Raw genomic sequence first — 15,272 nt, 5'->3', positions numbered from 1 at the left:
GTTCGGCTTCGTCTGGCTGAATAACATGTGATGCATCAGAGAGATATTTCCTCAATAACGATACATGAAAGACATCATGTATTCCAGATAAAGAAGACGGTAATGCGAATCGATAGGCACGATCTCCTATCTTCTCAAGAATCTCATATGGACCAATATATCGTGGAGACAATTTCTCTTTCTTGCCAAATCTGACCACTCCTCTGAAAGGTGAAATCTTCAAGAATAATCGGTCTCCTGTCTCAAATACCAACGGTCTACGTCGAACATTGGCATATTTGGCTTGTCTATCCTGGGCTGCCTTCATTTTCTTTTGAATCAGCTTCACTTTTTCAGTCATATCTCTGGTCCTATCATGTCCAACTTCAGGGACCTTAGAGATATCGTCCCAATACAGAGGGGATCTGTATTTCTTACCGTACAACGCTTCTAAAAGAGCCATCTTGATACTCGTCTGATAGCTGTTGTTGTACGATAATTCACAAATGACAATAAATCATGTCAACTAGTGCTAAAATTCGGCACTACAGTTCCTGGATATTCTCCAGTATCCGGATAGTTCGCTCCGACTATCCGTCAATCTATAGACGATAAGTGCCAAAGTTTATGGTATATTCTGCCAAAAATACAAAATCAACCGAGAATCATGGTATGATATAATCAACTTTGGCATTCAGTGTAGTCCAATCACTTTTCTGACATAACTCTTGATCGTCTGATCTTATCTGTACATCATCCTGTACAACATAATACATGCAGATTCGAGCATTCGGTCAATTACAATCATAATCACATCGCAGCACAGTCTTAGGAAGATTTCGATAGTTTTGTCACCAATCCATAGAAATGTACTTCCATTTCTATTTAAGAATCAATAATCTGTATAACCAATCTCCTGGTTTCTATCAACACCTTTTCTGCTATCAAAATGTATACTGAATAAATTATTGCACACTTCTGGCAATATTTATCATTTCAATTTTGGAATATCTGGCATAATAGATCGGTTATTCATATACAATGCAGTATTACTTACCTGATATTCTGATCGACACCCTGTTCTGACTATCGATACCCAATTCTGGACATTCTGATCCACTTTTGAACTGCTTATATTTCCAAATCAGCTCTGGTTCGGACTGTACAATATAAATTCCCTACTGTCTACTATCTGATTCAAACACGGAATTAGAACAACCGAAATATTCAATCAGATTCAAAACATCACTCATCGGTACTGATCTGCTAAACTCATAAAACCGCAAATATCTGACATTGATATCCACCTCGGCCAACTAATTACGGTTTAATTCTGCTAAAATCAACAGATACATCATTTTCAGATATAACACACCCTGAATGCAATCTGTCTCAATCAAGATTCACCAATTCAACAGTTTCTAATATCAAATCAAGGTTAAAATCAATCTCTCTGACTGAAATCAGATCTGAAGTCTTATTGGGGAAAAACATCAATAACTTTCTTATCATTGGTAAATCAGCCAATGATAGACTCAACTTCAGTAAATCAACTGAATACATAAGGAGTGTCTCTGCTCCTTGCTGTAATAATCAAATCATAGATAGTACGGATTATCAAAGGAATTCTCAATCTAGAATCTTTATCGTACAATATTCATCCTTTGGCCATCTCAGGTCCGATTCTCACCATCTTCTGGAACTAATCTAGGGTAGCTCTGTACTGGGTCAGCATATCAATATCAGTAATGCAGTCCCAAAATCAGACAACACTAGTACGATACAAACTACCACACGATCTAACTCGATCTCATTCTCATCCTACTGTAGTATACGATATTTTACAGAATTCACTGCTATAAAAACTCTCCCCAACCAGTAAAGAGATATACTACAGTATATAAAAACTCAACAGGTAATGCATGACTCAATGCAAATCGTTCAAAAATAAACATATGGGAAGCATCTGTATTCATCAATACAAAAGCAGGATAACTACATCAAGAACAGTTACCTGCAACATCATCCTCTGGTGCTTCCTGAGCCTGCTCCTCGGTCAAAGCAAATACTCTGGCCTGCTGTCTAGGAGGCTGGCCAACTGTCTGGCTTCCTCCTGGCCTCTGCTGTGACTGAGATGGTGCTGGCTGAAAGGAATGAACAGCAGCTGATCGTCTACTCCACTGTGCCGCTGATCCAGATGATTCGGCTCCCTGGGATCTTTGAGAACCCTTCTGTGGACACACTCTGGCAAAATGTCCCTGTTGTTTGCAGGGATCTTTGAGAACCTTTCTGTGGATACACTCTGGCAAAATGTCTCTGTTGTTTGCAGAAGTGACAACTACCAAGTACTCCTTGGCATTGCTCAGTGGAATGTCTCCCTCCACAATTTCCACAGTAAGCCCCGGTATAACTCTGTTTGGAACCACTGGAGCTAGAAGAACTGCCGCCAGACTTCTTAAACTGCTTTCCTCTAGCCTTCAGAAAATCTTTATTTCCACCACTGCTACTGCCACTCTCGACTCGGGGAGGTGGTTGCTGTGGTCTCGATACTGGAGGAACAAATGCAGCTCCTCTTTGCCTTATCAGGCCCGCTTCAACGCCTTTTGCTCTATTCATGGCATCAGCAAAGTTATTAGGTCGCCCTGTGTTCACCAATGTAAATATATCGGGATTCAAGCCATTGATGAACTGATCAGCAACGGCTTCGTCATTTCCAGCCACATGGGAAGCAAACTTCAACAAGGTAGAGAACTTGGTCATATATTCTTTAATGTTCAGCTGGCCCTGTCTCAAATTGGCAAACTCCGCCCCCTTGTCTTTCCTGTACGACACTGGGAAAAATCTTTGATAAAACTCAGTTTTAAATACATCCCAAGTAATAGTCGTACCTCGATGCTCCAAGGCCCTCTTCATCGTAATCCACAAGTTCTTTGCAACATCAAGCAACTGGTGCCCAATCAATTTAATTCGGCGCTCATCACTGTAATCCAGTGAATCAAACAACATCTCAATGTTATCTAACCAACTCTCACATTCAACTGATGTCTCAGTACCCTTCAGAGTCGGTGGTTTGAACGACTGAAACCTTTTCAATAACGTTTCCATCGGAGTTGTTGTCACATCCATTGGAGGATTCGATGTGCTACCCTGTTCTGGTATTCTTCGAGGAGGCATATCTGATAATCAAATGGATTAGTACCCCAATCCAATAAACCTGTTTCACTTCAGTTCCCTCCTCCGATCATCTTACTGCTGATCGAGAATCGGTTCAAATTCGTTTCCAATAATACATATTACACAATCAAATCAGATAAGTCAAGTAACATGTATTATATAAAGCAGTAAAGCATGCTAGCAATCACAAGCAAAGAAGGAAAACTCAATTTACCCCGCTCACTAGCTTCTATCTCAGTCTAAAGGATCTATCGCTCTGATACCACCTGTTGTGGGGACCCGAACTTAATTCAATTCTTAATCACTTTCTGGGAATAATTAATCAATTAAAATAAATAGGGTCTAAAATTTTTTTTAAAATACGAGAGTACGCAGAATATGAAATAAGTCCTATCTCATTTACAAGATCACTATTCAGATCTAAGTACAAGTCATGTACAATCGTAAATCATAATAACTACTGTTTCTTCACTACATCTCAGGTGATATAACAGATATACTCCTAAGTCCGGATCTCCGCGCTAACTGTCTTCTCTCATCCTCTTCTTGACCCTGATCCAGCCCCACCTGTTGTCATGCACACATACAAAACAAGACAACAGCCGGATAACTCCGGTGAGAATAAATCCCAGTATAAACAATGTAAACATGCAATCATATAGAAACATATACAAAAGCATATAACAGTTATCATTAACATGTAGCAAATCAACAAACATGAATGATATAAAACTGTAAATCAACTAGTCATCACAGACTCGACTCAAACAACGCGTCGTCTCAGACTCGACTCAAACAACGCGTCGTCTCAGACTCGACTCACCTCTAACCTAGGGATCCCAATGTCTGGATATTGATAATTATATCGAATCTCAGTCGATAGGAATGAATCAACCCTAAACGACATCGATATAATTCATATATCCAGTGTCTGGGCGAAACAGCCGCAGAATTGACGAATCAGTCAAGAATTAAGCGAATCAGCCAGTAATTAAGCGAATCAGCCAAGGTTTAGACGAATCAGTCGATAACTAGACGAATCAGCCAATAATCAGACGAATCAGCCGGTGACTAGGCGAATCAGCCAATGACTAAACGAATCAGTAGTCAATACATGCAGTGACTATAAATCAATAGACTATAAACATCAATCTCATCAATTACAAATATCGATGTAATAAACTAAGTATGTGATTTAGGGAGACTCGAATCAAACCTCACTCGAGTTGTGCAATCCCAACTCAACATTAATTTATATCTTTATTTCTGATACTCTGACTCTGTCGAAGTCTCGAACTCAAAGCCTGTCAATACTCAATCTGACAATAACAATATTGAGGGTACGGCATCAATACACCACTCAATCAATACTGGATATAATCAGAATTCAATCAAATTTTGTTTCAACAATATGATGTCATAATTTCAATATATCCAGCACTACCATATCAGTCAGATATCAATTCTAACATCTCATGTTTGATAACAATTCAATTCTGATATCAAATCTCAATCTACTCAACTCTGAAAATCATAACAATTCCATATGGTATCTATTCTTCAGTCCGGTTTCGATTATACGATGTCTAACATGTCAAGAACATCATATATGAATCCTATCAGATTCTGACAATACCATAATTTCAAATCATATTTAAACGTAGCAAAACTTACGTCCAGTTGAAGTCTACGTTGATAGGAACACAGTACCGAAGTCGGATTCAAAATCAGACGAACGGATCAAACTATAAGGCGTAAGGATTTCTTCCAAAGCTTTCTCGGTTCTTTCCTTCTGATTTCCCTTCTTTTCTTTCGTCCCTTTACTGAAGGAATGATATATATATATATATCAACTTGCATGTTAACGCAACGTGGCTGATTTTCCATATTTTGCAAGCGGCGCTCGGGCGGTTAATCTTTACCGCTCGGGCGCGGAATTTTCTGTCGAGATACTCAACTGAACATCTCCTGGCGCTCGGGCGGTAATATTCTACCGCTCGGGCGCCAAACATTCTGTCCAAGAAGTAAACTCATGGTGCATTGGCGCTCGGGCGGTTTTTTTCTACCACTCGGACGCCAGATGTTCGGTCCAACATCTTGGCTTATATGTAACGATGCCCTGCTTCTTCATTTGAGTTCCTATAACCTCAATTCTGTCAATTAATCAACGTCTGATTACAACAATTAAATCTCGGGCATTACAATATTAATTATTAATAATTTTAAAAATAAATAATTAAAGCATATAAAGTTTTAAAATTTCCATATTAACCCCATTCTATATTAAAAACTTCGACTATTTGCTGCTCGAGTTTCATTTAATTTTTTCTTATCCCAAGTCATTTCACTAAATTGACATACACAATGTAAATGTTGTCTCCGTAATTTATTATTTGTATAGTATAATATTATTTTTAAATATCTAAAATACATATTATATTTTAAAATAAAATGTTTCTTAGAAGATAAAACAAAATTAACAAACAAAGACATTAAATAAATTAAAATTTATTTTGTGATTATATAATATTAAAAAAGGTATACAAAATAAGCGTTAGTATATTATTACATTTTCAAAGAACATTTCTCCCTCACATGGGTGAATTTGGTTTAAATCCCCAATACCAAATTTAATTTTTCATTTAATTCTCGTCAGAAAAAATATATGTTTTAATTTCTTTATTCACAAAAAATGTTTATGCGCTCTTTGAATTCACATGAATACGATCGATTTGGGGGAAAATCGTTGTGCTACAATAACTCAATTCTTGAAATATTGAACAACGATAAATTAAATCGAGTTTGGCTTCAAACCAAGCGGAAGACACTCGAAATAATCCTTCTTAGAAACCGACTAAATATGTAACGTTCGAAAAATCAAACCTACATAAACCACATACATGAAAATTATTTGAATTGTTTAATTATTTTATTTAATTGATTTTAAATCCTTGAATGATATTTATTAAATGATTAAATGTATGATTGCATGATTATATGACACGTTTTCATCAAATTAAAGGATTTTACCCCGATATTCGATAATAGACAAGGGAAAGGAGGCCGAAGACGACCAATACTAGAATAAATATTTTTCACTAAATATTTTCAAGGCTTCTAAATATGATTAAAAATGATTTAATTTTTCTAAAAATTTTGGAGTTCGAATTATTTTACGAGTCGAGCTCGATTTTTCCCTGGAAGCCGGTTTTGGGCAAACAAGTAACTTTTAAAATATAAAATGCGTTATTTTTGAAAAGTAATTTTTATAAAATTTTATTATTTAATTAAATAAGTATTATTGGGCCCAGTTTAACTAAATTGAGTAGGCTCAATTGCTCCTAAGCTTGCAAACCCAAAACTCAAGCCTATTAACATGTTAATTAAAAATTATAAATAAGTTACCTAGGTCCTTTTGACACACAAATCAGTCGAAATCACACACAAAAGAACACACTAGATTCGAAATTTAGAAGGGAGAAAAGCTAGGAGTCTTCGTCGCCCGTTCGTCCTTCCTCACCGACGATCGCGTATTCGAGCGTTTTAAACGCAAAGGCACGTTTTTTAAACCATTTTTTACACATCATTCAAATCATAATATGCATGTTTCAATTGTTTTTGCATGAAAAATATTTACGTTCGATGATTTAACATTTTGTCAAATATTTTCAAAAGTTTTCGACATTTTTACGTATATGTGATCATGATATGATTCTCAACGAGTACGTTGCCAACGTAGGATGAAATATGAAGGGAATATGAATAAAATTAAAAGAAAACAAGGCTGGATTCACGCATAAGCAAGGGAGAGAGGCACCTAGGGTATTCGAAGGTTTGGAGTGGTTCTCATGATTCAAGGGGCTCAGCTAGGATGCATGGGGTGTTGGGGCTCAACCAGGTCTTGAGGATGGTTCGTTCAGGATGTGGTTAGGTCCTAGAAAGGGTCCTAGCAGGGCTAGGACTCTCGCATAATGGCTGGGGAAGAGTCCTCGCTTGATAGGACTCTTCCCGTGTGTATTCTCGTTCGGCCGAGAGGTTGCATCGGGGAGGCTTGGGAGAGGGCTGGGCTAGGTCATCTAGGAGGTGGCTTAGGGTGTTCCAGAGAGGGTCAGGAAGGCTTGGACTCTGTGGTGGCTCAGGCGAAGAGTCCCACGCGAGAAGGAGACTCAATCGCACCTTAGGAGGTTGCGCGGTTGCTGCTGGTTTCTAGTGGCTTCGTGCTTGGGTTTACTGGCTTGGGCTGAGCTTGGTTGGGTCTAGACGAGGTCCAAGGTTGGTGGGGGGCAGGTGGGCTCAGTGGTGGCTCGAGTAGGAGAGTCTTAGTTCACTAGGAGTTCTAGGCATGAAGGTGAAGCACACACGCTATTGGAGGTCTTGTTCTAGGAGGGTTTGCGCGAGCTAGGGTCTAGTTATAAGGTTCAGGGTTGGTCAGGAGGGTACCTAGATGGGTTGTCTAGGGTTTAGCTTGAGGTGGCTCGACCATGGCTCGACTTAATTGGGAGATGGCTCGGTGGGTTCAATTAAGGGTCAAAATAGAAAATTAATGAACATAATTGGAACCATGGGTCGACGGGGGTGGTTCATGGCTCACAAGGGTAGTTTAGGTAATAAAAAGTCTATGTTTAAAGTTTGTAAAGTTTGAATTTATTCGGGAATTAAACGCCTCATGAGATATTAATGGGAATTAAATGAAAAGCCTCGAATTAAACTGAATAAAAATATGAAAATTTAGATTTAAGCTTAAATAATTACTTGGGATAAGCCCATGTCATTAAAATCAAGAAAAAGTCAAAAATCGAGAATTTTTACGTCTAGGGGCAAAACGGTCATTTTACACTTGGATAATACGTAAAATCTTGGCAGCGTCCCGAAGGGGTCATAACGCATGTTAAATGATTTAAAATAATGATTTTAAGGAAAATATGATATTTTATGATTTATGGTAAAGCTATGCAATTTTTACTGTTAAAATAATATTTTCGGAAAGGTATGATATTTTGTGCTTTTAAAAGAAAATGAAAATATTTTGAGGGATGTGAATTGACTGTGACAAATTATATATGATATGTGGGGGATCCATTTTAAGAAGGAACGGTGAACTTACAATTTTGTGGAGATGTCGTGAGGAAAAAGGCCCAGAGGGAGCCCGTTTAGGGAAAAAGGCCCAGAGAGATCCCGACGATCGTATTTCCATGGCGGAGTCTAGTGCTCGCCCCCATAGGCCATGTGGAGTTGAAGACTAATCAGTCGACCAGAGGATAAAAGCTTGTCACTTTCAAGGATCAAAATTCACTCAAAATGATAAAGGATTGAAATCTTTACGATTACAAATGATTTTGCGATTTATGATTTATTTATGCTAAAAATCTATTTTTAAAATAATAGTATGATTTTTATTGCATGTGATTGTATATGTATTATTTGTTACTCATGTGTTAGAACATGCTGAGTCATTAGGCTCACTAGGTTTGAATGATGCAGGATTTGATGATATGAGGAGGCGCTGACGCTTGAGTGGATCGAGTGCGGCAGCAGACTCTCGAGAGACATTTATCTTCCGCACTAACTTGATAGATAAAAAATTTAAAGATTTATTGTTATTGATTTTATTAGGGATTTTTATGCTTTATTTTATTGTTAGTTGATCTTTTTAAATGTCGACGTAGGATTTGGGTTAATTGACGATTTAGGGATTATTTATGCACTTGAGATTCCAAATGCTAATTTATTATAATTTATAGATATGTAAAGTTATTTTATTTAGTATTTTTGAGTTTATGATTATAAAAAAATATTAGTAGTGGACGTTTCAAAATATTTATAAAGTATTTAAAATATACTCAAGTTGAATGAATAAAAATATTTTGGTTGAAACATTTTATCAAACACTTGTTATGCAATATTTTTATATTTGAATAACACATAAAATACTTCAATGATGCATCTTTAAAACAATGAAGATGATAAGTAAATGCAATAAATAAATAGACACAAACTTGTTTATGGATGTTCAGAGATACTCCTACGTCACCCTTTCTTCCCTTTGGGAAGGATCCAGTAAAATACTTTGATTTATACAACTCTTTATACAAACCTATTTCAATTTAGGATTTATCATCTTTGCCTAATTGAAACTCCTATCACACTCTCGATTGTAGGCCGTAACCTCACAATCCGCTTAATATTTAACGTCTCTTATGCCAAGACTACAAACACAATCTTTAATGTCTTTGTGTGAAGACTCACTCAAATAAACTTTGAAGTTCAACTCACATGTATATGTGTGAGTGATTATGTGTGAGGAATTTATCCTTTACAGTGTACATCTCAAATGTATTCTCACACAATGGCTTGTACTCTCAACTAACAGATTTCTTCACGCTCATTGCTCATGCTTTGAATTCCCTTTAAAAGTTCTTATTTGATCTTCAAGATGTTGTATTTATAAGTACCGACACTGAAATATACGTTAGACAGAATAATATGACCGGTTGGAAAGTTTCTGTACTGTTTCTGAAATTGCAATGGTCAAATTCGTCTTGCTGGACATTTTCATGAGCCTAAACTAGTCAACTGGTTCAGTTCAACTAGTCGTTCAGTTCAGCTGATCAGCAGCTCAACTGTTTCAATTCATCTAGTCAGCTGCTCAACTGTTTCAGTTCAATTGGTCAGCTGCTCCACGATTCCATTTTAGTTGGAGTGATGTGATCAGCCTTGTTAATTTCAGTTTGTGCAGAACCAGTAGATTCATCGTCATTTATCAGTATTGTATGCTTCGACTCAGACTTTGACTTTTGAAGATGATTTGTAGATCATCATCTTATATTTCCAACACATACTGAATCGCTTCATTCCAATAACGGAGCTGAGAGATATGACCAAAATACCACAACTGCTCATACCAAACTGATTGTTGTTTTTGTGTAATCAGTTTGGTCATTCAGTTATAAGTTTGTCCTAGATAACATCCGATTTTGTCCAACTGACGTGAAATACGATTTGTTCCAAATTGAGTTTTTTGATAAAAAAAAGTTGGCTGATTGTTATTTGAATCATCCAGTTGAGAGATATTATTAAAAAATCGAAGCTCGCCAGAAATTCAGTTTGGCTAAATTCAGTTTCAGTTTCCTTCTTATGTTTGCAACGTCACACGTGAGTAAATATATTAGAAATACAATAACAAGTTTTGTTAATATAAAAATTAAGATTACGAAGATGAAATGTTCCAACACACATGTTGATGAAAATCATTATATAACATTAAAAATGTGATATTTATATAACATATTTAAGTATCAAATATTTTAAACCTAGAACAAAATATAAGATTTTGAGTATAAAATTGGAATAAATTTATTAATATTAACATTAACATTTGCTAAACTTATTTGAATATTAAAAAAAGCATTTATTAGTATGAGTTCTGAAATAGTTGGTACTCAAATATTACAAATTAATACTATATTTTTAATCACCGATTTTCATATGAGAAAAAACATATGGGTCCACGGAGCGCACATTTTTTTTGATCAAAAACTACAAACAAATAAATTTTCTAATAAAGACTATATACAAATTAAATTTGGTTTTGGAGATTTAAAACAAATTTACTGTTCCTACCTACATGGGGTAATCAATTTATAATTAAACCAACTTGTTTTTATTTTATTGTATTCTATTTTTTGCTTGAAAAAAAAAAAGTAAAAGAAAATGATTTGAGGTGGGCTCCATATAAGAACATGGGGGTGTTGTCCCCCACCCAACTAGCGTGAAGTTCACGTGGGCAAGGCCCGAAATGTTTTGTAATTGGGGGGACCATTATCTGTTGCATCACCTTTTTTTGGGACTCGTCCAGTTGTTTATCCCACCTACATTTTCTCCTCTTTTATATTATATATATATATATATATATATAATATATGTAAATTATTTATTGATTTATTTATAGGATTATTATAACTCACTTGTATACGGATCGGATTTGTTTTAATATTATTAGTAAACAAGTGGAAGAGATCTTAACTAGTTTCTGAATTAGCTGGATTTCATGAAAGATGTTCATTATAAATTATTAAACGCAGAAAATGAACGTTACGAGATACGATGATTAGAAAAAGGTTAATCTCGACACGCAAGATACAATTCTAAGAAAATGACATGAACCGAAGTAAGGCTAGGTTCTCTCAAACAAAAGTTTAGATTTTTTTTAAAGGTGAAATCTGTTGGGTTGATACCTTTACAAACTAATTTGGATATAACCCCATTTTGTAGTTGAAAGAACTTAGAGAGACGCATATGGATTAGAGTAGATCTCTTGTGCGACCGATCTCACAAATCTTTATCAACTCTACCGATATTCACAATAAAAAGTAATAATTTTTTATGGATGACCAAAACAAGAAATCCGTTTTACAAAATACGATCCGTGGACCATCTCAAACAACTTTTTGCTTTCTTTGTCCTTATGCCACTGTTTATTATTATTTTAATTCAATAAAAATCAAAATGTAAATATGTCTACTTCTTTGTCCCAATTGGCTAGATTGTCGGTTAGATAACATTGATACTTCTTGAAATATTAGATTTTTTAAAATTTTTTTAAACTCAACTGTGTTTTCGGCTCGGCCCAATTCCAATGTACCAGACTTCGAGGCCCATTTTATTTTACAATGAGGTTTTCATGACTGATCTGAAGAAGGTATTGTAACAAGACAACACAATTCAAATTCTACTTGGATGCTTTTGGATTGGGTAATGGATTTCGAACTCATTATAGTTGTTTTGTTAAATTAAATCTAAAGTATTTTAATAATCCGACTCTTTTAATAGAGTCAATTATTGTTTCTTAACAATATCTCTCGTCAATTTCTCATCTTGCAATCCATGAGAATCGAATAAGCTAAATCTTTTTTGATATCGAATGTAGGATCGATCATTCGTCATTTTATCAAAAACTATAGTTAATGATATATTTATAATATTTTGAATTGTGCAATATCTTAAGCACGACATTTCGATCGCTATCTGAGCAGAAACAACTATTATTTCATAACATATTTTCAATTCAATAAAATTTCAAATATACATAATATTTGTGCAATTTAAAATTCATTATATATATATATATATATATATATATAGATAAGAATTTGAGTAAGCTTGTTTTAACAAAGAAGTCAATTGTCTTTTAAATTATCGTAGGCAACAATCTCCACTATAAATACCCAGCTATGTCATTTGTAAAATTCATGTCATAATCAGCCTTGTACTAAATTTTTTTAGCTTACATACTTGTTTGTTCTACTAATTTTTTTTACCCTACATACTTGTTTGTTCTTACATTATTTGACTTATGCATCAAAGGAACGCTACAAGAAAAATATGATTCTCTCATTATTTTTTTCATATTTTTAGGTATCATTTTGCTGGTAAACAAAAGATCGAGAACATCTGTATGTACTGAAAAATCCACACCTCACCAGTAATATTCCTATGATTAATGAAGTTAAATACTCAATAATGCAGGTCTTATCCATATAAGTAGTGGAGAATGTTAGGATCGAAAATAACAGTTTAGACGTAGTGAATAAAATGTTAAGAAAATATGAAAAATAATGCAAAAAATTAAATCTTTTTAACAGCTGAAGTTAATATTCTTATCAAACTAAGTAAAATGAGCTACTAAAATACTAAGTTCGAAAAATACTCAAAATACCAAGTGCATGTGATATCTAAAGTGTAACAGATCGGTTCAGATAAGATAAATTAAACACATAAGATAACTGAAAATAAACAGAGGCAATGATTTGTTCGTGAAAGTTCGATGACTAACCTTTTAAGTCTCTCGTTCTTCTGTTTACGGAAGAATTCCACTAGAAGAGTGTGCCACGTGTTTCCGAAAATAGTAATAATTAATTCAAATTTCTTGGACACTAGCTAAAAGTTGTAACTAACATATTCTTTGTACTATCTTGATTGATAACTTTAGAAATATACTCGAAGATATCTGTCTGTTGTCTTCAAAGAATGTTGTCAGACTAGTCTGCGAAATGATTTGTTCTGCTATAGAATAATGCAGACAACTTGATTCAGATTTGGACTACTATAATTGCGCGCACGTCAGATCAATTAAGTTGGATAGCTCGAATTGTCTGTTTGTGCCTGTCCATTTCATCTTATATCAGCGTAGTTTAACCGCACTTTGTGAGCTTGATGGTCAAATCACTCGAGGCAAATCAGGAATAGCCTTTGCCAGTCAGTTTTGTTCAAAGATCAGCATTCATTAATTTTGACCAAGTTAGATCAGTTTAATTTGTGATCACCAAAACTTATATTCAAATTTTATCTTAACAAAGAACATAAGAAAGCTTTGGAATATTATTTTCGAGCACTATCACAAAATCTATGCTTATACAATCTTTCAATAATATGGTCGATAAGTCGGAATAAAAATGTTGGAACGGACATGTTTTAGCAGCATCCGTGAATTATATATCTTTTGCAACCACTAGTGGATATGTATTATTAGACGCATTCTCACAAACATATATATTCAACACTTTTTATAGCAAATAATGCCAACGAATTTGACACTTGCGCTTCTTTTTTTGAGGATAAGGAGCATCATTGTTGAAATTAATTTTGAGATAATCGTTAATGTTTTCTGACATCACAAAAGCAAAATAATACGGTTGAATACTACAATTTTTGTAACTCATCATTGATGTAAAATCGTACGTTGTTAGATCGTGTTGCCGCATATATATCTCACTATTTACTGTTCTCCTTGATTTTTATGTCAGTTCGCTGCAACTTTATATTATGCACCATTTTAAACATAGATTTTGGGAGTAATATGAATAATCATTGATTAAATGCTTGAGCTTTTGTCTGTTTAGTTTTTCATACGTATATATATATATATATGTGTGTGTGCGCGATTTAATTACTTTCACCAAATTTCCCATTATAAGACGTCATTAATGTTGAATCTCGGTTTTCTCGTGTCCAAAACGCAGCGGAAGTTTAAAAATTTTTATTTCATTTTGACAATCAAAATAATTATTTTGGACACTCGTATGGTTTTAATAATTAAACATACATAGGATGTTTAGTAAAATATACCTTTAGTGAACTTTTTCACTTGGCTCCAACTACTCCGGTATCAGCGGACGTAGCTTTTGTTGTAAATCCCTACAAACGTTCTTCGATCTCCTTCTTTAATATTCGAATCAGGTCCACGACCAGATTATTTGTTCCTCTTCTAACATGAACTAGAAATTTAGAAGATATTTTTCGTAGAGATAGAACACTAAAACCCGACACAACCCTCAAATTTGGAGTGGCCGAATTTTGAGAGAATGTGGGAGAGAATTTTTCGAGAGCTTCAATTCTCATTACCAAAAAAAAAAAAACAAAACCCACCGAATGCATGCTTTTTTATAAGGATAAGAAATCCTTATTTTAATATTAATCCTTCTTTTAACTTAATTAATCCAATTATTTAAGTAAATAAAATATTCTTATTGCATGCTAATCGTGATTCTCGAATATTATGCCTTTTGCAATGCATATTCTTTCTTTTCAATTCTCGAAAATACATGCAATTAGAATAATAAAATATTCTAATTATATTTCTAACCTTTCTTTTTACTTAATTAATTAAATTAATTAAGTTAACTAAAAATTATAAATCCATGCCATATTAAATGTAATCTCGAATATTAATACATATATTTTGAGAATATTATGCATTAATATTATTTTGTTTTGTGTGCAAGTTTTTTAAAATTATGGTATCATGAATATTTTCATAAATCAATACCATATTTAATAAAAACTTAATGGGTTATATTTTAACTCAATTAAAATATAATTTAATTATTAAAGCTCATTTAAACTTTAATAAATTAGAATGGTGGACGTATACTCTTACAAGCCCATGATCCATGCTCCCATTATATTAATATCATCATAATTCTGATCGACGATCCAACATCATCGATGTGACAATTTCAACTTATTTGTTATTATGATGCACACTTTAATTTCGAGATCACCAATGTCTAAATAAGGCATGTGCACTCCCTTTGACTGTCTTCAGCAGTCAAGCTCTCAAA

This window comes from Primulina tabacum, chromosome 2, assembly GCF_025594145.1.
Source record: "Primulina tabacum isolate GXHZ01 chromosome 2, ASM2559414v2, whole genome shotgun sequence".
NCBI lineage: Eukaryota > Viridiplantae > Streptophyta > Magnoliopsida > Lamiales > Gesneriaceae > Primulina > Primulina tabacum.
Note: the sequence above shows the minus strand (reverse complement) of the source record.